Source organism: Mobula hypostoma, chromosome 16 (assembly GCF_963921235.1).
Source record: "Mobula hypostoma chromosome 16, sMobHyp1.1, whole genome shotgun sequence".
NCBI lineage: Eukaryota > Metazoa > Chordata > Chondrichthyes > Myliobatiformes > Myliobatidae > Mobula > Mobula hypostoma.
The window spans coordinates 56270444-56295812 of record NC_086112.1 but is presented as its reverse complement, the minus strand read 5'-3'; the positions used below and the strand labels follow the sequence as shown (position 1 = coordinate 56295812).

General features: G+C 42.4%; 1 long non-coding RNA gene across 1 annotated transcript; it reads left to right on the top strand.

Annotated features, from left to right (window-relative positions):
• Positions 1 to 34: 34 nt before the first annotated feature.
• LOC134357416 (uncharacterized) lies at positions 35 to 23170 on the top strand. Its single transcript, XR_010020620.1, has 3 exons — positions 35 to 172; positions 276 to 391; positions 16857 to 23170. It is a non-coding gene; the product is annotated as an uncharacterized LOC134357416 (long non-coding RNA).
• The last annotated feature ends 2199 nt before the right edge of the window (positions 23171 to 25369 follow it).

Genomic DNA, 25369 nt, shown 5'->3' with positions numbered 1-25369 from the left:
GCTTGGAAACCGACTGATAATAATCGATTTAGCCGAACGTATTCCGTCCCCCGTACCTTTTCTCTTTTATCGGTTAATCGTTCTTAGTGCCAGTGTATAATGTACTTGGCGAAGGGGTTTTGCTATACGGTTTTACCTCACGGTCCTTCATCTGATTTCGTGCAGCTCGGAGGTAGGTAAAAGTAAAAAGTTTATCTGCATTCTGATAGTCCACCGGTTTGGCCAAGAGGAACGAAATTCTTTGTAACGACTACAATTATCTCATGTCTACCTAGGATTAGCAAAACCAGGCTGCATTGTCCATTCTATTTGATCTTGAGAGAGAGATAGAAAGCCATCTTCTGGAACCGCTGCAGCCTGTGTGAACGTGCTCCATTTTGCAACTGTACAGGTAAACTTCCAGATGATGAAGGAACAGCAACTGTGTGTTATCCAGGGATAAGGAAGTGACTGAAATTATGAAGTGTTCTGTTCTTTTTACCTTGACTTGGGTGGTAGAGGTTGTGGGTCTTATGAACAAACCTCAGGGAATTGTGGTCTGTCTTACCAAAGTTATGGACAGGCTTGTCAGTCCTGGATGCAGAGAATGTTTAGGTGTGGACTGGGGATGGGTACTCTTCTATACTTGACGAATAAGATCTTTTTGAATGTTGCTAGAGCTGCAGATGCCCAGGCAAGTGGAGAAGTCATCCTCTATATACTAATGTAGCTTGTAGGTAGTGGAATTAATCCAGGGAACCAAAAGGTAAACTTAGAAGGTTTCTACGTTATACACAAATTCTAAGCTGTTGTAGCCACATTATTTACTTAGCTGGTCCGTAAAGCTATTGCTAAATTATGACCCCCCCCCCACAGAGACACAGTGGTGCACAGAACAGAGATGCTGCTTCACAAACTCAGGTTCAGTCCTGACCTCTCATGTTAATTGTGTGGCATTTGCGTATTCTCTCTCTGACTGCGTTTCCCCAGGGTGCTCCAGTTTTTTTTTGTTTGTTTCACATTCCAAGATGTACAGGTTGGTAGATTAATTGGTGACTGTAAATTTCTTTTACTATGTTTGACTAGGGAGCCTAAGGTAAAGGAACCCTTAGGAGCCAGTGATCATAATATGATACAATTCACTATGTAGTTTGAGAGAGAGAGAGAAGATAAAGTCAGATCAGTATTATAGTGGAGTAAAGGGAATTAAAGAGGCATGAAAGAGGAGCTGGTCAAATTTGATTGGAAGGGAACAACTGCAAGGCTGATGGTAGAACAGCAACAACTGGAGTTTCTGGAGGCAATTCAGAAAGTGCAGATAGATGCATTCTAAAGATGAAGTATACTCAAGGGAGAATGAGGTGACTGTGGCTGACAAGAGAAGTCATAGACAGGATAAAAACAAAAGAGAGGGCATATAATATAGCAAAAATTAATGGGAAGGTAGAGGATTGGGAAGCATTTATTTAAAAAAAAGGAAAGCAACTAAAAAAGCAATAGGAGAGAAGAGATGAAATATGAAGGTAAGTTAGCCAATAATATCAAAGAGGTTACCAAAAGATTTTTCAGCAATATAAAGAGTAAAAGAGAGCCAAGAGTGGATATTGGGTCATTGAAAAATGATGCTGGAGAGTTAATAATGAGGGACAAAGTAGTGGCAGATGAAGTTAATAATTATTTTGCTACAGTCTTCACTGTGAAAGACACTAGCAGTATGCCAGATTTTCAAGAGTGTCAGAGGGCAGAAATGAGTATTATTGAGAAGTTGCCTGAGAAGCTGAAAGGTCTGAAGGTAGATAAGTCATCAGGACCTGATAGACCAAACCCCAGGGTTCTGAAAGAAGTGAATCAAGAGATTGTGGGGGTATTAGTAATGATCTTTCAAGAATGACTTGATTTTAGAATGGTTCTGGAAGACTGGAAAATTGCAAATGTCACTCCACTCTTTTAAGGAAGGGAGGCAGAAGAAAGGAAATTTTAGGTCAGTTAGCCTGATATCCATGGTTGGGAAAATGTTGCTGTGCATTATTGAGGTTTGGGGTACTCTAAGGCACATGATAAAGTAAGCCAAAGAGGGCATGGGGAAAATCTTGCCTGACAAATCTGCTGGAACCCTTTGAAGAAATAACAGGCAGAATAGACAAAGTAGAGTCAGCGAATATTGTTTACCTGGATTTTCAGAATGCCACACATGAGGCTGCTTAACAAGACAAGAGCCCACGATATTACAAGACAGATATTAGGATGGATAGAAGATTCGACGACTGGCAGGGGGCAGAGTTGGAATAAAGGGGGGCCCATTCTGATTGGCTTCCAGAGACTACTGGTGTGTGCAGGGGTTGGTATTGGGACTGCTTTTTTCACGTTATATGTCAGCAATTTCGATGACGGAATTGATGGTTTTGTGACTGAGTTTGCAAACGATACAAAGATTGGTGGAGGAGCAGGCAGTGTTGAGAAAGCAGGCTGTCTGCGGAAAGACCTGGATAGCTTGGGAGAATGGGCAAAGAAGTGGCAGATAGAATATAGTGTCGGAAAGTATAGTCAGGCACTTCGTTAGAAGGAATAAAGCTGTAGACTATTTTCTAAACTGGGAGCAAATTCAAAAATCAGCGGTGCAAAGGGACTTGGGGGTCCTTGTGCAGGATTCTCTAAAGTTTAACTTGCAGGTTGAGTCAGTGGTAAGGAAGGCAACTGCAATGTTAGCATGCATTTTGAGAGGACTAGAATACAAGAGCAAGGATGAGATGCTGAGGCTTTATAAGCATTGGTCAGACCATATGTGGAATATTGTGAGCAGTTTTGGGTCCCTTATCTAAGAAAAGATGTGGTGACATTGGTGAGGGCCCCAGAGGATGGTCATGAGAATGATTCCAGAAATGAAAGGGTTAACGTATGAGGAGCATTTGATGACTCTGGGCCTGTAGTTGCTGGAATTTAGAAGAATGGGAAGATCTCACTGAAACTTACTGAATTTTGAAAGGCTTAATTAGTGTGGATGCGGAGGGGATGTTTCCTATATTTAGTGAGCCTCTGAATAGAGGGAAGTCCATTTAGAACAGAGATGAGAAGGAATTTCTCATTGGAATTATTTGCTGTAGAAGGCTGTGGAGGCCAAGTCTTTGAGTACATTTAAGGTGGTGGTGGTTAGTAAGGGTGTCAAAGGTTACAGGAAGAAGGCGGGAGAATGGGGTTAGTAGGATAATAAATCAGCCGTGATGGAATAATGGAGCAGACTCAAATTGGGTGAGTGGCCTAATTCTGTTCCTATGTCTTTTGGTCTTGTGGTTTTATGTTGGTGGGTAGCAGAATCTGGTGGAGAGAGGTGGGGACTTGAGAACGTGGGGAGAATAAAATGAGTTGCAAGAGGAATAATGCATTGGTGCTACTTCATACACCCATGTCAGTTTCATCAACTTTGCATCTAACTTCCACCCTTCTCTCCAATTCACTTAAATTTCTTGTATTAAATTAAGCATCTTGGATTTCCAGCATTTGCAGATTTTCTTTTGTTTGTGCTTAAATTCACTTGGTCCATCTCTGCCATCTCCCTCTCCTTTCTCAATCTCTCTGCCTCCATCTCTGGAGACAAACTGTCAACCGACATCTTTTATAAACTTACTGATTCCCATGGTTACCTCTTCCCACCCTGACAGCTATATATTCACATTTTTCAGTTTCCTCTGCTCTGCTGCATCTTTTGCCAGATGAGGCTTTCCGTTCCAGGGCACTGGAGATATCCGCCATCTTCAAAGAAAGGGATTCTCCTCCGTCCACTATTAATGCTGCCCTCACCCGCATCTCCTCATTTCCCATACATCCACGCTCACTCCATCTTTCCACTGCCTTAACTGTAATATAGTTCCTCTCGTCCTTGCCTACCATCCCATAACCTCTGCATCCAACACATAATTCTCTACAACATCTGCCATCTCCAAAGGGATCCCATCACTAAACAAATCTTTACCTTCCACCCTATCCCCCCCCCCCAGCTTTCCGCAGGGATCACTTCCCCTGCAATTTCCTTGTCCATTCGTCCTTCCCTGCTAATCTCCCTCCCGTTGCAAGTGGCCTACACCTGCCCATATAGCTCCTCTCTCACCTACATTCAGGGCCCCACACAGTTCTTCCAGGTGAGGCAATATCTCACCTGCAAATCTGCTGGGGCTGTCTATTGTGTCTGGTAGTCCTAAAGCAGCCTTCCCCACATCGGTGAGATCTCCTGTAAATTGGGGAACAACTTCATCAAGCACCTTCCCAGAGGCCAAATGTTTTTATTCCCATTCTCATTCCACCATATCGATCCACGGCCTCCTTTTGTGCCAAATGAGGCCACCCTCAGGGTGGAGGAGCAACAGCTTTCATTCTGTCTGGGTAATCTCCAACCTGATGGCATGAGTAACGATTTCTCCTTCTGGTTTTAAAAATAAATCCCCCCTCCCTCCACTCTTCCTCTATTCCCCACTGTGACCTTTTACTTCCTCTCACCTGCCAATCACTGCCCTCCTCTCCCAGGTCCTTTCCTCCTTCCCTTTCTCCCATGGTCCACTCTCCTCTCCTATCAGATTCCTTCTCCAGCCCTTGACCTTTCCCACCAACCTGGCTTCACCTATCACAGGGGTCGGCAACCTTTTTGCCTCTGTGGGCCGGATCGCATAGTAATGAGTGGACGGTGGGCCAGATAAATGCCATAAAAAACTTGAAATATGGAAATTATCCATTTAAATACATCTAGTTATGTTTTGCCTCAAATTAATGAATAACGCATGCTAGAAAATCATTTGTGCTTAACCAAGGATGCCAGTTAGAAATCAAAGAACTCAGTTTAGTTGCAATTTATTTCAATCAAGGCATCTTTTGAATCTATTAAAAGGACACAAAGAATCTTTAAACATAAAACTTATGACATGAGATGCATTGAATGGTGGTAAATTAAGTATAATAAAAAAAATGTTAATGCAAACAGTCGATAAATCAATGTGAAAGTTGATGCTGTTTGTTGCTTGAAAGCTTCTCCATATTGGGTGTCAGACTTGTTGATGCCAAGAGCAAGACATTATTCAGATGGGCGTCAGTCAGTCTTGTTCTCAAGTGGTTCTCAGTGTGCTTCATTTTTGAAAATAATTGCTCACACAGATAAGTGCTGCCAAGCAATGATGCCATCTTTTTTGCATGGTCCACTAAGTTAGGATACTTCCCACTTGGATGAATATATTTTCTATTGAAGTCAAGCACTGCCACATCTTCAGAATGAAATTTGGATCTCAATATGTCGTCACACTGCATCTCAATCAATTCCATTTGAAAAATTTCTGATGCAGTGTCCACTTTTTGGGACAATACGTTTTGAGACTTCGTAGCTGGCACGGGTATTTCCGTTATTTTCACTGCTTTTCTTGGCAAAAAATGATGTTTGTTTTCCAAAACTAGCCTTCATTCGCTCAACTTCATCTTTTCTTGCTTGCCCAGTAAACTTTTTAAAATTTCCACTATGGCGGGTGTCATAATGTCGCCTGATACTTGCCACCTTCTTCACAGCAACATTTTCTAGGCAAATTGGTTTCCCACCTTGCTCGATGAAGAAGTAATCTAGTGTCCAAGTATCTTGGAAATTTCGGCACTCAGTATCTACCTTCCTGCGTTTTGCATTCATTGACATTGGAATTTTTTTCTTTGATTTTATTTTGAAACGTGAGTTATTCAACAAGTATTGTAGCACATGTAAATATCTGGATATTTAGTGTGGATTTCTTGTTAAAACACAGTGATGCTGTTTCTGTTTACAAATTTGAACGATCCCATCTGAAAACCTGTGCGTGCATGGAGAGTATCTAATACATATTAATAAGGTAGTCTGCCTTCCCGTCATTTGTATATACCAGTGTTTGGTTTGGAACAAAATGGAACCTGGAGCCAGTGTAACAAGACGCCGTGCATGTCCATCAGTGTTGTCGCGTGAAACACTCAGAATAAGGAAAAATCGCTCGTGGGCCGGATAAGCATAGTATCCCAATATTTGCTCGCGGGCCGGAGGTTGCCTACCCCCGGTCTATCACCTTCCAACTTGTCCTCCTTCTCCTTCCCCTCCCCCCAGCCTTTTTATTCTGGCACCTTCCCCCTTCCTTCTCAGTCCTGAAGAAGTGTTGACTGTTTGTTTATTCCTTATGCTGCTGCGTTCCTCCAGCATTTTGTGCATGTTGTGTAACCATGGATACCTTGAATTAGTGTAAATTGCATGGGATGAAGGGCTTATTTCCACGCTGTTATCCCTCTGATGATGCTATGACTCCGTGAAACCCTTCCACCTCCCCCAGAATGTTTCATGTACTGTATTGTTGTATTGTGTCAACGTTGTCTCATTTTTACTGTTTACTGTACCAGCAGTTATGGTCGAAATGACAATAAAAAGTGACTTGACTTGAGAATGCTCAAGCTGGAGATTTGAAATTGGAATCTGAAGGTGAGCTTGTGAGAGGTAAGGTCATTCAAGAGGTGGTTGAGCCTAAGGTATTGCCCTGAGGAACTCATAACCTCAAAAAATGATCGGCCTCGAAAAACCTCCATCAGTTTCCCTCCATATTCAGTGCATGAAATGTGACTCTGTGACCTTTTAGCACTCGTATTGCTTAACCTTGGTTACACAAATAGGAAGAGATAACATTGAACATACAGGTGACCCCAATTTATGTGCTTTGCCCAACTGTCATTTCCCTTGTAAAATTACAGTGAAGTAATTAGTATTCAGTGCAAAGGCAGACTAGTCATAATAAAAGGGAAGAGCCTCCCACCCGTGCTGATGTAAGGGATTATTCAATTATTCACAGATCTATTCTGGAATCATACGGGTCTGGAGCTCATTCCTTTCTGATGATAGAAATCCTGCAGTTAGAGTGCTGTGTTTGTTTCTTTACTTATAATGGGAGCTGTGATGGAATTCTCCTTGCATGCAGGGGTAAAGGGGATAAGGTAACTAAAAATGTGTAGAAGATCCCTGGCTAGGCGAGCTGAATACTGTGCCGGAGGGATACATTAATCTCTCTGGCTATGCATCTGGGGGCTATGGCCATGGTCTTTCAAGCCAGCTGAGCTGAAATAAGAAAGGTGGAAGGATAGTCTCACATTTGGAGGTCAAGTATGTTTGAGCCTGCAGAATATTTTCAAGGTGGAAGAGATAGTGTGAAGTGGTTTGTGAGAATATGGATATGAGGTTGTTGTTATCTTCTCTAATGCTGGCCACGACATCGTCTCCAAGTATCTGAATGGGGGGGGGGTTTAAGTAGACAAAAAGAGAAACGTATGAGTGAATGTGTGGCCAATAACGATAATTATGTGAGAGGGCTGTGTGTTTGTATATTATTGCTCATGGTGGCTGAAAATAGAAGCTGTTTCGAGTAAAGTTAATCAGGAATGTGCATTCAGTTAATCACTTCCTGCAGAGACTTCTGACAGCTTTACCGGCATTGATCTTTCTGACCATCTGGTCCCAGTGGCCATTATTAGAGTCTGGTTGGCATTCACCCAATCCCTTCCGCTAAGTCTTTGCGATGTCTGTTGATTAGTCAGGTTTGTTTTATCTTTCTCTGCTGCTATAACATGCTTCCCTAGATGCACAGTGACCTCCAATAGCTTTAGATCTCTAATAGTGATAGTATTCAGTATTCCTCTTTCAGGAGAAGTAGTCTGTGACTAATATCCTTATGAATGGTCTTGACCCAAGATGTCAACTTTCCATCTCTCTCCATAGATGCTGCCTGATCTGCTGAGTTCCTCCAGTACTTTGTGAGTTGCTCTAGATTTTCCAGCATCTGCAGACTTTCTTGTGTCTCCTTTCCACTGCAAAGTCTCTTCAAGGTACACCTACACTGAAGAAGATTTCCTTTTTGACAGGAGTTCTGTGTGATGTGCTCTCACTGCCCCCCCCCCCCCACCCTTGGTGATTACTGCTGCTCTTCGACTCTTTAACCATGTCCTCACCTGGACTCACTTCTACAGTCATGTGTCCTTCCTGGGCACTTGTCTCCACCATCGCATTGTGTTACCTGGCTTCCAGCTCTGTTTCCAGGCCTCCCAGTTTGTCTTCAGCAAGGATTCCATGTGTTTGTGTTCCACTGACAGCCCCTCTCTCTGCCTGTCCTTCCATGAGTCCTGATGAAGGCTCTCAACCCAAAATATCAACTGTCCATTTCCCTCTATAGATGCTACTTGACCTACTGAGTTCCTCCAACATTTTGTGTGTGGCTTCAGGTTTCCAGCATCCGCAGGTTTTCTTGTGTTTCCATAGCAAATGACAGTCAGTTTCTGCAGTTAAACTAACTATAATGAACTCTTGCATTTTACATGTGAAAATACGGAAAGGATCACAATCAACATCTGCACTGCACAAAGTACAAATGAAAGTCGTGCATGATCAGCATAAGGAGAATTATCAGAGATCCCCCACTAAGGGCCATTTTGGCTTAAGCTTTCACAGGCTACTGATGTACAATCTCTATAAAATACCCGATGCAATGTAAATAAATTTGAAGACTTTGATCTCAAAATCCATCAGGAGAAACATAAAACTTCATTATTTAATGCAGTCTTGAAGAGTAAGTTTGCTCTGACAATAGTACTTAAATCAAAATTAATGATATCTCAATGCCTAGAGCATAAAATGATTGCTGAAGAAGTGAAAAAATAATTTCATGGCAACAGCCATAAACAAATAATTTACTTATTACTTCTGTCTCCACTTGCCCATTGTCTTTATCTAGAAATAATATTCCAAATATACTGACACTTAATGAAGATCTTGTATCATATAAAGACCTTGGTTTGGACGGTCTTCTCTAAGAACATACTTCATCAAGTAGAAGAGAATATTGTGATTTTGGTCTACATTACCTCCTGTGTCCAATTCTGTGTCTTGATGACTATATATTGAATCAACATTCATAGTGCAAATGCAGCTTTGCATCGGCTGAGTTGTAGAATCATAGTAAAGTACAGCACGGAAACAGGCCATTCAGCCCATCTAGTCTATGCCAGACCATTTAAACTGTTTACTCCCATCAACCAGGACCACAGCCTTCCATACCCCTTTACATCCATGCACCTATCCAAATTTCTCTCAAACATTGAGACTGATATGTGTAAGAAACTACAGGTGCTGGGTATCTGAAGTTTAAAAAAAAGACAAAATACTGGAAATACCAGAGTGAGGAAAAGATAGAAAACAAATATGGTTTAAGTTCCAGAAGAGGAAGAGTAATAGGGAGAACATGAAGGATGGAGACCAGGAGAGACTGAACAATGGTGGTGGTGAAGACTTGTTAAATGCAGGTGGCTTGTTGGTGAGAGCTGTAAACAAAATAAAATGAACGAGGACAGGAAAACGATGACAATCAATGAAGGAACTGTGAGATACAGAGGGTAGCAATTGTTGTAAATCTGAAATAAAAGAGAATGCTGGAAATAGCCATTGGATTGGTCACCCAATCTGCATTTGGTTTCTCTGATGTATAGGAGACCATATTGTGAGCACAGAAACAGGTCTTTAGACCCATCTGGCTGATACTGACCCTTCCAACCTAGTCCCATGTGTCAGAGTTTCACCCATTAAACTTCTACAGCTATCCTATCCATGTACCGGTCCAATTATATTTCAAAAACACGCAGTGATGTTCACAAAATTGGAAAGTGTACAAGTACTGCTTCACTGACAGGAAATTAGAGTCCCCATACGGTAGGAGAGATGTTCTGTATCCTGCAGGAAGGTGCTGTGAGAAGGGAAATGGTTGATGAAGATGGAAGACGGAAGCATGATACCATAGAGTTAAAGAAAAGTACAGCATAGAAACAGGCCCTTCCGCCCATCCAGTCCATGCAGAACCATTTAAACTGCCTGCTTCCATCGACCTGCGCCGTGACCAATCCACGTACCAATCCAAAATTCTCTTAAACATTGAAATCAAGCTTGCATGGACTACCTGTGCTGGCAGCTCATTCCACACTCTCTGAGTGAAGGCCCTCTGAGTGAAGAATTTTCCCCTCATGTTCCCTTTAAACTTTTCAACTTTCACCCTTAACCCATGACCTCTGGTTGTAGTCCCACCCAACCTAGTGGAAAAGGCCTGCTTGCATTTACCCTATCTATACCCCTCACAATTTTATATACCTCCTATCAAATCTTCCAATCTTTGATGTTCCAAGGAATAAAATCCTAACCTATTCAATGGAGGGAACAGTCCCTTCAGAATGCTAAAAGAGAGGGAAAGTATGATTGGTAGAGGAATTGTAATGAAATTGGCAGAAATTGCAGGGGATGTTTTGTTGAATATGGAGATAGAGGGTTTGAATGTGAAGATAAGGGTAACCCTATCCTTCCTTCCAAGTGAAATGGTGATTCACTTTAATTTCTTCATACATTAACTGCCGTCAGTGCATTGAACACTGAGTGATTAAAAATTCTTGCAGGATCCATAGAAAACCCAGAAAAATGATTTAAGTTCCATTTATGCACGTCTGCAGCCCTTTCATCAGTTATTGTAGATGATTGAAACACTGCTTTGTCAATTCTATCTAAACGCAAGGTTGCGTTGATCTTTATCATTGCACAAAGGCAAACAAACAACTTGTTAGACTCAAACAACAGGAATTCTGCAGATGCTGGAAATTCAAGCAACATACATCAAAGTTGCTGGTGAATGCAGCAGGCCAAGCAGCATCTATAGGAAGAGGCGCAGTCGACGTTTCAGGCCGAGACCCTTCATCAGGACTAACTGAAGGAAGAGTGAGTAAGGGATTTGAAAGCGAGGGGGAGGGGGAGATGCAAAATGATAGGAGAAGACAGCTCTCGGCTCTATCCCTCCCCCTCCTGTCTTCTCCTATCATTTTGGATCTCCCCCTCCCCCTCCAGCTTTCAAATCCCTTACTCACTCTTCCTTCAGTTAGTCCTGACGAAGGGTCTCGTCCTGACGAAGGGTCTCGGCCTGAAACGTCGACTGCGCCTCTTCCTATAGATGCTGCTTGGCCTGCTGCGTTCACCAGCAACTTTGATGTATGTAACTTGTTAGACTTTTGATTGCAGCTGTATCTGCCTACTGACTTTTTTATGATTTGTGTACTACAGGAAGAATGTGGAACAGATGGTGTGCAGAAGAGATTCGCCAGGATGGTGCCTGGAATGGAAGGCTTTAGTTATAAAGAGAGAATAGATAGGTTGGGTTTATTCTTGGTGGAATTCAGGTGGTGAGAGGTGACCTTGTAGAGCTTCATAAAATAATGAGGGGCATCGATAAGGTAGATAGTGTTTTTGCTGGAGTTGGGTTCTCTGAGACAGGAGGGCATGGATTATGGTGGAGGGGAGAAATTTAAAGGAGATCTGAGGGTGGTGGTGGTAGGGAATGAGCTGCCGGAGGAAGTGATAGTGACAGATATACTTCTAATGTTAGAAAGGCATTTAGACAGGAGATGGGTGGACAGATATGAGCCTAATGCAGGCAAAATAGATTAGCATGGATAAGCATCATAGTCAGCATTGTAAAGTTTAGACTAAAGGGTCTGTTAACCACATATGGATTTGATATTTATGAGGTCTTCACTGACCATAAATTTGGACGTTTACAGCAGAAAAGAAAGTGATTCTTCTCTCAAGCCCATGCTACTTACAAACTCTGCTAAGGACAAAAAAAGTAATGGGGATTTCTACAACAGGGCTCTTCTCGCGTGAGAGGGAGGAAGAGGGAGAGAAAAAAAGACAGGAACTCATTGGTTGTCAGGCATACAGGAAAAACGATGCCCCTTAAAACACTCCTGCAAGGGGTTAGGAAATCCCACATGCTTTCCTGTCTGTTTTGTCACCCGGATCCTGCATCCACTTCAGAAATGAAGTAAAGTGAATTGTTTTGCAGGCATTACACACTTCAGCAAGAATTATGAAATTATTTGAAGAGCTTGGTGAATAATGATAATACAAAATAAGGGTTAAGATTAAGTTTGGGGGGGAAAGATATTATGTAATTGTGTTGTGAACTGAATAATGTTTGTTGATGTTCCTATTTCAGCTTGTGATCTGATTACTTATGTTTGGTTTATTGAAAATGAACAGTGAAATTACAATACAGAATGGCGTAAACAGATCGGATTCCCACATTGAATATGAAAATTGTTCTGCCCACGCATCCTGATGTGGATCTAGGGTAAGAGGCAGAAGTGAGTTGTGTAGGATTAAGAAACTAAGGCTTGAGACCACGAAGGGAAGATCTCTGAGGAAATGAAGCCCTTGATGGTCTTGGAGATGACAGCTTGGTCCTAACCTCTTTACCATGGATGTACCTATCCATCCACACAATCACCCTCCAAGTCCCCTCTACAAACACAATAATCAGTGTGATGACTGTGCTTTCAGATTGAACAAGGTTTCCTTCAGTTTCATTCATTAAAGTGGGATGGGATGGCTATGAGCCCAAGCTACAGTGGATACATGGAACAGTCCATGTTGTGCTTCTGTCTCTCGTAAAGAACTCGGCATTTTCATTGCATCCTGCACCTGTGTCCAACTGATCCATTTCTGAGTCTTCCATTCCCCATTTTCATCTCTCTGTTGCTATCTCAGCGTATAGGATATCCACAAACATCCATTACATGCCAACGTTCTCCCATTGCTTTATTGACAGTACTAGCTCCTGTAAGGACTCCATGCCATTCTCCCAGTTGCTCTTTCTCCATTGTATCTGCTCTGCTGATGAAACTTCCCACATGAGTGCCTCTTAACTATAGCTTTTCTCATTCCTTTTTTCTAATGGACATAGCCCTTGAATCTATCTCTACCTTGCCAAGGCACAGCGACAACTTGCGGATACCTCCTCATTTACCCCTCGATCATGACCCCACTAAGGAGCACCAGGCCATTGTCTCCCACACCATCACCGACTTTATCCGCTCAGGGGATTTCCCATCCACTGCTACCAACCTTACAGTTCCCACACCTCGCACTTCCCGTTTCTACCTCCTACCCAAGATCCACAAACCTGCCTGTCCTGGTAGCCCTATTGTCTCAGCTTGCTCCTGCCCCACCAAACTCGTTTCTGCATACCTCGACATGGTTTTATCCCCCCTTGTTCAATCCCTTCCTACCTATGTTCGACACCTCACGGTCTGAAACTTCTCGATGATTTTAAGTTCCCTGGCCCCCACCGCTTTATTTTCACCATGGATGTCCAGTCCCTATGTACTTCCATCCCCCATAAGGAGGGTCTCTAAGGTCTCCGCTTCTTTTTGGATTCCAGAACTAACCAGTTCTCCTCTACCACCACTCTGCTCTGTCGAGCAGAATTAGTCCTTACTCTTAATAATTTCTCTTTTGGCTCCTCCCACTTCCTCCAAACTAAAGGTGTAGCTATGGGCACCCGTATGGGTCCTAACTATGCCTGCCTTTTTGTTGGCTTTGTGGAACAATCTATGTTCCAAACCTATTCTGGTATCTGTCCCCCACTTTTCCTTCGCTACATCAACGACTGCATTGGCGCTGCTTCCTGCACACGTGCTGAGCTCGTTGACTTCATTAACTTTACCTCCAACTTTCACCCTGCCCTCAAGTTTACCTGGTCCATTTCCGACACCTCCCTCTCCTTTTTAGTTCTTCTGTCTCTATCTCTGGAGACAGTTTATCTACTGATGTCTACTATAAGCCTACTGACTCTCACAGCTATCTGGACTATTCCTCTTCTCACCCTGTCTCTTGCAAAAATGCCACCCCCTTCTCGCAATTCCTCCGTCTCCGCCGCATCTGCTCTCAGGATGAGGCTTTTCATTCCAGGACGAGGGAGATGTCCTTTTTTTAAAGAAAGGGCTTCCCTTCCTCCACTATCAACTCTGCTCTCAAACGCATCTCCCCCATTTCACATACATCTGCTCTCACTCCATCCTCCCGCCACCCCACTAGGAATAGGGTTCTCCTGGTCCTCACCTACCACCCCACCAGCCTCCGGGTCCAACATATTATTCTTCGTAACTTCCGCCACATCCAACGGGATCCCACCACTAAGCACATCTTTCCCTCCCCCCCCACCTCTCTCTGCTTTCCGCAGGGATCGCTCCCTACATGACTCACTTGTCCATTCGTCTCCCCACTGATCTCCCTCCTAGCACTTATCCTTGTAAGCGGAACAAGTGCTACACATGCCCTTACACTTCCTCCTTCACTACCATTCAGGGCCCCAGACAGTCCTTCCAGGTGAGGCGACACTTCACCTGTGAGTCGGCTGGGATGATATACTGCGTCCAGTGCTCCCGATGTGGCCTTCTATATATTGGCGAGACCCGACACAGACTGGGAGATCGTTTCGCTGAACACCTACGTTCTGTCCGCCAGAGAAAGCAGGATCTCCCAGTGGCCACACATTTTAATTCCACGTCCCATTCTCATTCTGATATGTCTTCCGCTAATGCCCCACCTCCCCCTTGTACCCCATCCGTTATTTATCTACATACACACATTCTTTTTCTCTCTCTCTCCTTTTTCTCCCTCTCACTATACCCTTGCTCATCCTCCGTGTTTTCCCCCCCTCCCCCTTTTCTTTCTCCCTAGGCCTCCTGTCCCATGATCCTCTCATATGCCTTTTGCCAATCACCAGTCCAGCTCTTGGCTCCATCCCTCCCCCTCCTATCTTCTCCTATCATTTCGGATCCCCCCCCCACTTTCAAATCTCTTACTAGCTCTTCATTTAGTTAGTCCTGACGAAGGGGCTCGGCCCGAAACGTCGACTGTACCTCTTCCTAGAGATGCTGCCTGGCCTGCTGCGTTCACCAGCAACTTTTATGTGTGTCACCTACATTTTGCTCCTCTGCTCTCACACTGTATCCTGGACAGAGCAAAGGAAGAGTTCCCCTGGTTCTCACCCTCCACTCCACCAGCCTCTGTATTCAATGAAACATTATTTGCAATTTCCATCACCTTCTGTGAGATTCCACCACCAAGAGCGTCTTCCCCTCCCTGATTAGCATTCCAAAAGAGCCACTCTCCTTTATGACACCCTGATGTCTTCTTCTATTGTCAGCAATCACTCCCCTTCTTGTAAACAACAGGAATTCTGCAGATGCTGGAAATTCAAGCAACACAAATCAAAGTTGCTGGTGAACGCAGTAGGCCAGGCAGCTACCCAGACGGAATATAAGGTGTTGTTCTTCCAACCTGAGTGTGGCTTCGTCTTGGAATGGGAATAAGGTATGGTGAAGTTGAGACGGTTGATGTCGAGATGGGTAGCCTCCAACCTGATGGCATGAACGTTGACTTCTCTAACTTCCGCTAATGCCCCACCTCCCCTTCGTACCCCATCCGTTATTTATTTTTATACACACACTCTTTCTCTCACTGTCCTTTTACTCCCTCTGTCCCTCTGACTATACACCTTGCCCATCCTCTGGGTTCCCCCCCCTTGTCTTTCTCCCTGGGCCTCCTGTCCCATGATCCTCTCATATTCCCTTTGCCGATCACCTGTCCAGCTCTTGGCTCCATCTCTCCCCCTCCTGTCTTCTCCTATTATTTTGGATCTCCCCTTCCCCCTCCCACTTTCTAATCTCTTACTAACTCTTCCTTCAGTTAGTCCTGACGAAGGGTCTCGGCCTGAAACGTCGACTGTACCTCTTCCTAGAGATGTTGACTCCCCTTCTTGTGACTGTTTTCACACATAACCACAGGAAATGCAACCGTGCCCTATTGCCTTCTTGCTCAGAATCCAGGAGGACCCATACAGTTCTTTCAGGTGGAGAACTGGTTTACTCACACTTCTGTCATCTAGTGTTGTGTACTCCGTGCTCACGATATATTCTCCGCTACGCTGGATGCTGTTGACTGTAGGGAGGAGGATGTGAATCCATAATCCCTGCGATTAGTTGTGTCCAACAAGGATCAAAACTGAGACTTTTACAGTTTGTAATATGGATTGATTGACTTGGATGTAGGAGGTGTGTTCGGTAAGTTTGCTGATGACACAGAGGTTGTCAGCAGAAAGATAATGATGTAATGGTGTAAAGGGGTGACAAGTAGCAGTGGAGTTTAATTCAGACAGATGTGAGGTGATGCATTTTGGGAGGACTGGAGGTGAGGAGATGCACCGTGAATGCTATGGTCTTGGGGAGCAATGAAGAATAGAGGGACCCTGGAATACATCCATTGATCCTTAAAAGTGGCAACACAGATAGGTAATATGGTTAGGTAAGCTAATGGCCTGAAGCACTTTGGAGCACTCAATGTTTTAATAACAGCTCCCTTCCCTACAGCCATCAGATTTCAGAATGGACAATGAACTCATGTACACTACCTCACTTTTTTTGGCACTATTTAGTGTGTGTGTTTTTTATTATGATTCATAGTTTTTTATTATGTTTTGCTATGTACTACTGCTGCAAAACAACATTTTTCATGACATTTGTCAGTAACATTAAATCTGATTCTGTAGCTAGTGTGATTTGATGTTGGGCATTTTTTAATTATTTGGCTTTTATTAATGGTATAAATTCATAGGTGTGCAGTGCTTAGAAGCTTCATATCATCCACTTATCAATATGTCCTGGACTCCCAATATGAGGCTTAATTACCATCTTTTTCTTCACCTTCACTCATAGGAAAATTTTAAACTTTTGTTTTCCTTGACCCTAGAGAGATTTTTGCACATTGGACCTCAGCACAAAGATCTCATGCATTCAGCACCAATCCCAATGTAAATTTGCTAAATTCACCCAGTCTGAAGGTCAATGATAAAGCAGCTTTGTAATCAACTCAAGGTTAGCTTTTGGCACTGCACTGAGTACATAAAATGCAGTTGTTGAGTTTACTTTAAATCAGATTTTCCATGCCAATTATAAGTTATCTGATGTACTTTCATCTGTATTTTCAGAACCAAAATCAGCTGAAGCACCAATTGACAGGAGAGAACAAGGAATGAGTGAAAGTATTAAGTCAATTTAGCACCAGAATTTCTCAGCTCTAGATTTGTTCTTGAGATTTGGAATGGATGTTTGATGGTTTCATTGGCCCGTCCTGGACTTGGAGTTCTATCATGCAGGCATCACGGGAATAATTCTGCTGCTGTGCAAAATTTAGAACAAAGCAAACTTTTATAGGCCCATTCCACAAACAGCATCACCATTTTGCTGCCTAGCTTTATTGTGATAACACTGGGCAGCAAATTTTTTTGAAAGTTTTGCTTCCTCACCTTTTTTTGTTTATGATAAATTGCTTAAAGCTGAACACAATATAATTTCAGACTTCTTGTATCATTTAGGAATTTGGAGAAACAAAAATGAACTTTTATTGAATATAATGCATCTAATTACATAACGGTGCGGACACTTTGCAATAATTTAACTAAGCTAAAAATGTTTTGATGATTTTCAGTTGTACTCGGTGTCTGAGGTTTCTTGCTTAAGTGTCCAACAATATTCAGCCAGCATTGTTGTGGTGAAACCTTTCACCAAACTCATCACTGACAGCACCAGGATTTGCAGAGAAGAAGTCTAAATGGAAAGCAGAAAATGAATCTTTAGTGATCTGCTGAACTTCATGGTTTTGTATGCTTGAAGCATGTTGTCAACCAGCTGCACATAGTTTGGTGCTCTGAAGTTGCCAAGAAAATTTTCAACAATAACATTGATGGCCTTCCGTGCGATTTTCTCCAGCCCCACTAGAAGTTCTTCGAATTGCCTGTCATTGATGTCCTGTTTGATTTGTGAACCAACAAAAATGTCGCCTTTAATCTTGATATCAGTTATTCTGAGAAATGTCTAAATCAAATATTGAATTCCTTCATGGAAATTTACAGGTTTTAAAAACCTGCCACCTGGACAAAATGGAAAATCTTTCAGCTTGCATTGGGCAACATTTTACTATTGTACTTCTTCATAATTACCGTTCTTGACAAGAAATCCTGCTCGCACAGCCTGCTCGTTCCAAGCATGGGATGCATATCATTCTGATGATACATTTGATAAATGAGAGAGGTTTTAAAACCAAGCTGTTTAGTTAGTGTAGAGACAGCCCAAAATGAATTGTATTGCCAATGAACTCAAGCAGAATTTCAACCTAAACTATCCTCATATTTTGTAACAAATTTGTAGTAACTTTTATACACTGCGCAGAAGGTAAGTTTTTGGAGTTAGTAGCCTTTTGGTTGAATACGCAGGAAGAAATACAGCTTTACTTGCTGACCCTGTGGATTAAGGGCTGCTATGGTAGCATTTTCTTCTGGTTTGCTGATCCTGTCTCTCAACCCCTCCTCCGTCTCACGAAGGTGAGGTGAGGATGTGTGGGGTGAAGGGTGCTGGTAAAGTAACAAGTAGACATTGTATAATCAACTGGGAACACATTTGAAGAAGGTGAGCCAGGCAGAAACTACATCTATAGCCTAGTTCCATTTATAAGGACTTCTGAGAGTAGGTTATTCTCAACAATGGATTGAAAATCTGACACCTTGAAAGTGCTTGCCCAGTTATATATTTAATATGCATTTGTCTCTGGATTCACAATAGAGGAATTGGTTTGAGAAATGGATAACAAGTTCTTTAAAAGTTGTTGATGCTCCAGAGTGTAGGAAGCTGAATCTGGAGGAGACCATTTGTGTCTGCTCATTAAATAACACAGCTGATCTTTTACCTCAGTGCTACCATCCTGCTTAAAATCTATACACTTTGCTTCCCTTGCTATCTAAAAGTATATTTATCTATATTATAAACATAGTCACAGACTAAGCCTCCATGGTACTCTTATTGACAGAGTTACGAAGATTTACTAACCTCTGAGTGAAGAAATTACTTCTCATCTCGTTTCTGAATGGCTGATTTTTTTTGTATGTGTGAGTTTGTGCCTCCTGGTTCCAGGTAACCCTGTCAAGTGATATATCATCCCTACATCTAACCTCTCAAGTCCTGTAAGATTTCTGTACAATTCAATGAGATCACCTTTCATTTTTCTAAACTCGGGAATATTTTGGACCAGTTTGCTTAATCTCCCTTTATTCAAGAAACTTGTCATCCCAGGACTCAATATGGTGAATCTTTGCTGTGCTCCCTCTATTGTCAGAAGTACATGAAACCAGAGCTGAAGCGAGGCGTTAAAGATCTCAGTGAACACTCAGTGCCCATTGGAAGAATGGGCAGGGGTTTGTGAGGCAACACCACTAGCTCTAGCTCCAAAGTATATTGTACAAGAGTGCCAGAACCCTTCTATAGTCCACATGTCTGCTGCTCCATTTTGTTGAGCATTCAGAGCAGGAGTGGTGGGAAGTTTGCCAACCCTGCCTTGCCCTGTCGGAGGGGAACACTTACATAGAAACATAGAAAATAGGTGCAGGAGTAGGCCATTCGGCCCTTCGAGCCTGCACCGCCATTTATTATGATCATGGCTGATCATCCAACTCAGAACCCCGCCCCAGCCTTCCCTCCATTGTCCCGGCTCCATTGTGAATGACTTTGCTTCTGGAAATGCGGTTAACAGTAATATAAGTAACAACATGAAAGTGAATTTGTGTAGTTCCCTCAATGTGAGGGAACATCCTGAGCATTGCTGCCCCCACCGTCCCTCCAGCCCCCACCCTTAACTCAGTACAAGAAGTGTGTAGCCTGTGGTCATGTGGATAGGTAACACAAGTTGGGGTCCCTGGAAACATTCTTCCCCCCCCCCCGCCCCATCCCCTGCTTTCTGTAGGGAGAAAAGTCTGTGTGACTCCCTACTCCACTCACCTCCCTCCTGGTACTTATCCCTGTGACCATGACAAGTGCTACACCAGCCCATACACCTACTCCCCCAGGGTCCCAAAGTGTCCCTCCAGATGAGGTGGCACTTCACCTGTGAGTCTCTCGGTGTAGCCTCCACTACATTGGTGAGACCTGGCTTAGATTGGAGGATTACTTTGCCAAGCATCTTCACTCTTTCTGCCGGAAAAAGCAGGATCTCCTGACTTCCCATTCCAACGTGTCTGTCCATGGCCTTCTCTACTGCGACAATGAGGTCAAGCTTGGATTGGAAGAGAAACACCTCATATTCTGCATGGGAAGCCTCCAACTTCATAGCATAAACATCAATTTCTCTAACTTCTGGTAAATACTCCCCTCTGTTTGCATCCCCATCCCCCTTCTCTCTTTTTCTGTTCTTTATTCTAATTACCCTATCTTCTCCTCTGCCCTCATGACCGGCCCATTACCTCCTTTTGGTTTTCCACTTCCTTCCCTTACTCCATGGTCCACTGTCCTCCCCTATTAGATTCCTCCTTCTTCATCTCTTTATCCCTTCCACCTATCACCTCCCAGCTTACTGCATTATTCCCCCCTCCTCCACCCTCCCCCCAACTGCCCCAGTCACCTAGTCTCACCTATCACACTCCGGCTTTTGCTCCCTCCCCTCTCCCCAGCTTCTTATTTTGTCTCCTCACCCTTCCTTTCCTGTCTTGACGAAGGGTCTTGGATGAAACGTTGACTGTTTATTCCCCTCCATAGATGGTGTCTGACCTGCTGAGATCTTCCAGCATTTTGTGTGTGTTTGTCGCTCAAAATTTCCAGCATGTACAGACTCTCGTGTGTCAATGATCAAGACATTGGCTTATCACAGCTGATTGTGGCTGTACATTCAGAGACAGGCCATTGATCCTGAGCTAAAGGTATTCCCAATCTAATGCCAACTTCCATGAGAACGCCACCTCATCTTTAGTCCCTTTTAGCCATGTACCTCTGAGTATAACATACTAAAATGTTTGGTAAACAGGGGAGTAAATCATTCTGAACCCAGACAAATAGGCCTTACAAGAAAACAATTTTGAGAAATAACAACACTTGCATAAAGACTTTAGCAATTCCTATTTATTTCTTCAATTATTCTTCATTATCCTGTTTTCCACTAGATTTAAGATATGAAATAGTGATTCAACCAAAAAATATGGCCATGAACTCCACTTAAAATTATAAAATATTTATGGATTTACTTGAGTGATCTCAAACGTTTCATCTTAGTTGAGATGTCCTGGTGGCAGAAATGATATCAACTGTAACAGCTATCTATTGGCCCTGAACTTGTTGGACATTGGAAAATGAATAAGGGGATAAAGTGTTGGGGTGTACTCTTGAGTTGGAGTATAGAACAAATATTAATTTCAACTGCAGCCATTCTGCACATTTGAATGTGGATTCCAGACTGAATTTAAAACGCAGCTCAGAACAATGGGCTTCCAGGAGTTGCAGGTTGGGGTCAATTACAAACAAGGAAATCCTCCACTTAGACCTCAGATGCTTACATATACATTAATGCGGCCTAGAGTGGGAGGGAATTAACATTCACTTTGGGAGTCTGGAGTGTGGGTACGAAGAAGGAGGTGTTAGAAAATTACAGTGTATGTAATTCGAAGGAAGCATTGTAGATGCATTGTAACTGTAGAATTGTTTTTTGATCATTAGCATTTAAAAATGTCATGTAATATTGGTTAAAGAAGGTCTCTTCTTCCAAAAGTGCCACAAATGCTGAATAAAACACTTCTATATCCACCAGCTTCAGTTACTCTCTGGTGACTTTGCTCACAGTTACAACAGAAGGTTTAATTGGTTGGACCAACAAAGAGCTCCCACAATACACACAACGGACTGATTCTCCTTTTGTGTTGTAAAATTCAATGATTGAATGATGTGCAGTTAAATCCCAGTTTGCTTGCTGGAAAACAGCAAGATCAGTGGCATATTTCTATAAAGTTGAAGTTTCTTCTATAACTTGAGCTACAGTATGTAACCATCTGATCAATTCACTAATGCAACAGTATTGGTGATCCACATCTTTCAACAGGAAAGACTTTGCCATTATCCCATCACGTGAGAAAGCACACTAGGATGGTAAAATCTTACAGGTGAATGCAAGTGATTTTTCATTATGCCAGATCAGATCCAAAATTATTGTCATGTTATTAATTAAAAATAAGTTGTCAAAAACAAATAACTTCCATAGCACATGAAATAATATCCACACACTTTTGTCATTATGCCTTCTATAATGTGTAGAAGTCAGGTTACATAGCACCATGTTTCGATGTGATCCACTTTAAATAAAAAGTAAAACATTAATGGAAATCAGTGACCTGCTGTAGCGATTGTGAAGTTAGCAAATATTTTTCTTGGGCCTTTTGTGCATTCTAACTCTGGAGGACCCTGTTCATGTGGACTGGTTTCGAATGACAGACTGCCTGTGTCTGGATACCACCCCTGAGGTTTGCAGCAGTGTAGGAGTAGCCTGCATGGTTCACTGGTTACTTCAACAGATGCAACATTTCAATAGTTTTCAACAGCTCAATTAATAACAATGAAATGTATACCATATACGACCTGAAATTTTTGTTCTTCATAGATATCCACGAAAATAGAAGAGTACGCCAAAGAATGAGTGACAGTAAAAAATCATTACTATAGAACCCTGCAGCACCCCGCCCACTCACCTCTTCCACAAGCAGCAACAAATGAATGATCCTCCCACCCACTTCAGTAAAAAAAAGCATCAGCACCCTCCACACACCAAGCAAGCAATAGCAAAGCCTCCAAGAAAGATAAAGTAATTGTTCCCCTGACAATTTGACATACCACAGTGCCCAATAAAGGGACAGAGAGGTTTCAGCCTTTCACAGCGAGAGGGGAGACCTAAACAAAAAATGACTCGCTGATCTACGATATTAAAGTCTCCTGCATCCCTCCCCCACCCCCGAGTTCTCCAACTCAAGGATAGGCAACAAACTTTCCCCCACCAACGAGAAAGAGAGCAGTCGATTTGCTGAGTACAGAGCACCCCCCCCCCACTACAGCCGATCCACTGTTCCTGATGTTCCGTTTTCTCCTGTAACGATTCAGTCAGTGGCACTGGTATAGAGTCCACGGGACCACGAAGCCTCAGCACCCCAAAGGCACACTCGTCTTCTAGACCACGTCTTTGGGATATCAAAAAACGGCCAGTTATGGGCCCCTGGGAGTAGGTCCGAAGTCTGAGTGTAAGTCTAGGTCAGGGTCTCCGCCAGGACCCTATCCACCTTGAAAAGGAAAAAGAGACATTTGAAGGTAGAAAGCTGCTTCCACAGATGAGCTTGAAGGAGTCACTGTTATCATAGATAACAGAGCTATCATAGCTTCCCCCACCCACCTTGTAATCAGTGTGACATTTCAGTGTGTCTTGGGTTTTGCTAATGTGCAACTTAAAGCAGACTTCCTTGGGGAGGTTCCTTGGTATTGGTGCTAACTGAATTGAGGATAGGTTTTCAATAAGTAAAAGTAAATTTCATTCCTAGTTTCTCCTCTGGGCACCTCCAAGCTCGCTGTGGTGCTCACCCAGACACCCCAAGCTCACAGTCCTGATTTGACCTCCTTCCATTGCCCCATTCATACCCCTTTCAATCACCTTTTAGTGTTCCATTTCCCAGGGTCCCTTTAAATTTACCAGGGACTCTTTTCTGCTTTCCTTTTAAACTCAACAGTGGCTTTTGCCCCACATTTCCTCTAAACTTGCCAGGACCCTTTTCCCATGTGTGTTTAACACTCCTCTGGCTCCTGTTCATCCTGCTCATCAGGGACATATTTCCTACTCTTCCTTTTAACTTACTGGGTTCACTGGAGAATTTGTTACACTACCATGTAATTTTAAAAAATGTGTTGATATATTGCTGTCCAGTAGCCCTGAAAATTTGCCAACATGGCACCACCAATGGCCCAAATATTCTAGATTAACAGCATTTTACTGTAGTTGCTTACCTTAAGGAGATGAATTTCTAGGCAGATTCTTTTTATAATTAGGGTCGTAGAATGTAAAAGCAAAAACTGAAGATGAATTTATGCAAAATAATGTGTTTTAGTGTATGCTGTGGTGTTGAAGGCATTCTATTACAGGAAGGCTATGAGAGCCTAAAAGAGGTTCACTATTAGGTTCACAAAGTTGCCACTAGGGATAGTTGTAAGAAATCCTCAAGCTATTGGGACTATTACGTCTGCAGTGGCTAAAGCTTTAGAGATTTAAGAGTCCTGATGAAAGATCTCAGCTGAAATATCGACTGCCTCACTTGCTCAGTTCCTCTAGCATTTTGTGTGTGTGTGTGTGAGAGAGAGAATTGCTGGAGATTTAATAGGGAATTAAAACTGTGAAAGATTTGATAAAGTGACAAAGGAAGGACCATTTTCTTTGGTTGAGGATTAAGAAATAGGGAGATATAAATTTGAAATCCTCACAAAGGTAATGAGGAAAGTCTTTGGAAGACATTTCTTTCCCTAGAAGAATGCTGGAGTACTTTGCTTCAGGGAATGGTTGAGGGAAGAGGTCATTATAGGGAGCAAATTAGGAGAAAACAATCCTGTGACTCATTAAAAATTTAACCGCCTTCAAAAATAATACCCAGGAAAAGAAAGATTATTTTTCTTAACCCCTTTCATATCATAGCAGTTAATAGTAGTTCATGGGGAAAAAGCAATCTTGTTACAATTTCTGTCATAAATCCTTTGAAGTTATCATGGTTTAAAATAGTTAAACACATTTCCACTAGGGAATCAATGATAACATTCTTGTGTTCTCAGCTGACTTGCACTGCAAGTAACTATTGCTTGTCAAATCACGTAACCATACAATTGTAAAGGGTTGGTCTTGCTAGGAATGTGAGACCTGTGTAAATAAAAGACATTCCTGAAATTGGCAACTTCGTCCCTTTATAGAACATTTTATACAGTCAATCTCTGAGTGTTGAAACCTACCGAGCTGCAAAACTATTGCTAAATAATACAAATATGTTCTCAACATTTTAATTAACAGTCTCAGTATTGAGTACAACACTGCACTGGGTACAGTCTGTTGTTTTAAAATTATTGCAACTGTTGCCATTGATTTTTCTAAAAAGTTATTCCTGTTGATCCCATTTGATGATGTCCATGATAATCACATTACTTGAGAGCAGCCAGAATGAAGCTTGTCCTACTGATCGCACAGTTCTTCTGAAAGGCTGAGTTATGTGAACTGTGGCCTAGACCTTTTAAAGTTAGAGTTTAGTTGGTATAAATAGTTCCTGATTTTATTTACCATTATGCGGCCTTGGTCCAGGAGGCATTTGTTAGTTACATTATGCTATTTGAGCTTAGAAAAAGAACCCATGAAAATTATTTTAATCAACATTTGAAAATAATTTCCATGATATTATAAATAAATGGAAAATCTACCTTATTTTAATGGTGGACTTGGATATTGGAATTAGGTGTAGCATTGGCCAGTGGCAAGGAAAATCTATAATAAACCTTAACACCAACAACAGTGTTCTGTGTTGCAGTGGCCTAACTTATTAGCTTGAATTTTATGGCTGGTAAAACAAAAAAAAATGACAGTGTTTTCTATGTTGCAACTGATAGCAAATTTTAGATTTCCACA